Here is a 3,477-nt window from a genome sequence, read left to right on the forward strand (position 1 = left end):
TTGAGTTGGGGTAGGGGAGGCCATCAGTGTCCTCCTGCTCAATATCATAGTCTCAGTGCTTAGCATAGTGCTTGGCCCACATCTAACGCCTTGATAATGATGTAGTCAACAAATAAATAGGTAGATGGGTGGGTAGGTGGAAGGAATGAAGGAAGGAAAGGTGGATGAATGGATGGAGGATGGTAGAAGAAAGGAAGAATGGATGAATAGAAGGATGGATAAATGGACAGATGGATGGATGATGACAGAAAAAAGGATAGATGGGTAAATGAATGGATGAATAAAAGGATGGAAGGATGGATAAATGGATGGATAGGTGAATAGAAGGATGGAATGGTGGATGAATGGATGGATGGATGGTGATAGAAGAAAGGATGGATGGATAAATGGATGGATGACTAAAAGGATGAAAGGATGGATACATGGATGGATGGATTGACAGATAGATGGATGAATGGATAGATGGGTGGATGGATAGGTGTATGAGTAAAAGGAAGGATTAATGGAAAGAAGATTGGATGGATGGATGAATGGATGAATAGTTGCTGTTGAGGAGGTGGGAGGAACCTAAGACTCCTCAGATCATGCTCAATTCAGAGGCCTTCTGCAGTTTCTGGTAGAGTGTTTTGTGTTCGTCTCACACTCCCCCATTCCTTACAGTCCACATCCTTCTCTGGAAAACTTTCTCTGGTGCTTCAAAGATAATCGCTTTCACCCCACCCTTCCCAGGAATCACAGAGATCATCCTTCATCTGGAGAACCAGACCTCCATCCTCCTGAGGAACTTGTTTTGGGAATGAGCAAAACAGAAAACCACAAAGCCAAGCTGGGGTGGATATTATGGGCTTTCAGTTTGGCTCAGAGAGAAGGCTGAAGCTATCCCTGCCATCTGGTGACTCAGACCTAAATGCCTAAAGGATACATTGTCCAGGGCATCCGGGCAGGGAGTGGAAGAGGATGTCCACCTGGGCACTGCCGGAGGGGTTCTCCATCCTCTGCGTCTGCCCCACACCTGCCAGCTCAGACTCCAAATCCCTGTCCCAGGAAGCTCTGTTGCTTGCACCTTCACTGAAAACTAGCAAAGCTCCCCAGGCGAGGCGTCTCGATGGTTTACATTATCTGACTGATATTAGATCTTTTCCTGAAAGCCTGGTTTAATGAGGGGGGAGGGGAGTCAGTGTGTGGCCATGGATTTTTGAGGCAAGGAAATGAGATAAATACTTTGGAGGGACCAAAAAGAAAGAGAGAGAGAGAGAGAGACTAGGCAGACATGGGATGAACTGGCAAATGTGGGTAGCCTTGGACTGACCACATAGTGAAATAAAGTAACAGCTAATGTTTGAGGGCTTCTCATGTGCTAGCTACATGGGGTAGTGCAAAAAGCTTTGTTAGAAACTATCCAGCAATTGTATTGGGCAGGTGACATTACTAGCCTCATTTTACAAATGAGGTCCTGGAGACACAGAGAGGCTAAGCCACTTGCTCCAAGTCACATAGCTGATCAGCAGAGGGGCCAGTTCCAACCCTGTCTATTCCCTATGTTGCAACATCATTGTTTCTCTGCCCAGTGTCTATCAGACTCAACATCAGGTCATTGGATATGACTGATTTATTTCTTTGATCGTTGCTTCCACTAAATGGATAATTTGCCTCCTTCTCTGGGAGAGACAGCAAAGGACTATGAAGACACTTGTCAGTCCATGATGTCTTAGAAAGGGCTTAGGAGATTGGAGGTCTGGAGAACTGCCCATTGGCACGCTAGCAAACTGAGTGATACCTCAACTGGTCATTGGTCTATGAACTTCAGTCTCTTCATCTATAAAGTGGACGTGGACATGTTTCATGATGGTAAGAGTTCTAGTTAGCTTAAAAATTCGAGAGATCCCCTCCATTTGCTAATTATGTGAGCTTCTGAGTACTGTGATCTCTTTGAGCCTCAATCTCAGCACCAGGCCAGCTGCAATGATAATTGTACTTTCTTTGTGAAGATTAAATGGGCCCTGATGCAACCATGGCTGAAGAACAACCTCATGAAGGTTGCTCGTGAAGGTTGGCAGTGATGGAGACAAGATTGGGAACTGCCCCTTCTTCTTCTTTTTATTATTATTATTATTATTGAGACAGTTTCACTTTTGTTGCCCAGGCTGGAGTGCAATGGCATGATCTCGGTTCACTGCAACCTCTGCCTCCCAGGTTCAAGCGATTTTCCTGCCTCAGCCTCCCAAGTAGCTGGGATTACAGGTGTGTACCACCACGCCCAGCTAATTTTGTATTTTCAGTAGAGACAGGGTTTCTCCATGTTGGTCAGGCTGGTCTTGAACTCCCGACCTCAGGTGATCCACCCACCTCGGCCTCCCAAAGTGCTGGGATATAGGCATGAGCCACCTCACTTGGCCAGGAACTGCTCCTTCTTCTAGAGACTGTTCACGGTACTTTGGCTCAAAGGAGTCACTTTCACGTATCACCACCATTGACACCAAGAGGTAGACCATGACAGTGCAGAAGCTGTACCCAGAAGGGCAGCTCCTGTTCCTGCTTTGTGGCATGGAAGCACACGTAGACACCCAAAAGATTGAGGAATTTCTGGAGGCAGTGCTGTGTCCTTCCAGGTACCCCAAGCTGAGAACTCTAAACCCTGAGTCAAACACAGCTGGGCTGGACGTATTTGCCGACTTTTCTGCCTACATCAAGTTCAAATGCAGGACTCAATGATACTCTGGACAAGGGGCTCCTGAGAGCCCTGAAGGTTTTAGACAGTTACTTGACATCCCCCTTCCCAGAAGAAGTGGATGACACCAGTGCTGAAGATGAGGGCATCTCTCGGAAGAGGTTTCTGGATGGCAGTGAGCTCACCCTGGTTGACTGCAGCCTGTTGCCAAAGCTCCGCATAGTCCAGGTGGACTGTGAGAAGTACCAGGGCTTCCCCATCCCTGAGACCTTCCGGGGATGGCATTGGTGCTTGGGTAGTGCCTATGCCTGGGAAGAATTCGCCCCTACCTGTCCACATGATGAGGAGATCAAGCTGGTCTGCAAAGAAGTGGCCAGGACCCTCAAATAAGCCCCTCCCAGTACTGCCTCAGCCCCCTCCATTTTCCCCACAAAGGCCCTGAGAGTTTTCACATTGGCCCTGGGAGTTTCCACATTGCTACCCAATGGACACACTTCAAACGGCCAGTGGTCAGGGACTCCTGGAGCACTTGTGCAGGGGTGTCAAGGGGGAAGGGGGAATAAGGGAAAAGGATGGGGATCCTGGGTGAGATTCTTATTGTGGGGTGGGGCAGGTAGAGCAACATACTTCAGTAATAAAATACAGAATTTAAAGAAGATTAGGGCAGGTGTAGTGGTTCACGCCTGTAATCCCAACATTTTGGGAGACTGAGGCGGGCGGATCACCTGAGTTCAGTAGTTCAAAACCAGCCTGCCCAACGTGGTGAAACCCTGTTTCTACTAAAAATATAAAAAATCAGCTGGGTGTGG

The 3,477-nt window shown here is 47.7% G+C and overlaps 1 pseudogene; it reads left to right on the forward strand.

The window, feature by feature from the left end:
* The first annotated feature begins 382 nt into the window (after positions 1-382).
* Positions 383-3,158, forward strand: LOC101023390 (annotated as a pseudogene).
* Positions 3,159-3,477: the final 319 nt, after the last annotated feature.

The sequence above is a fragment of the Papio anubis genome, chromosome 18, assembly GCF_008728515.1.
Source record: "Papio anubis isolate 15944 chromosome 18, Panubis1.0, whole genome shotgun sequence".
NCBI lineage: Eukaryota > Metazoa > Chordata > Mammalia > Primates > Cercopithecidae > Papio > Papio anubis.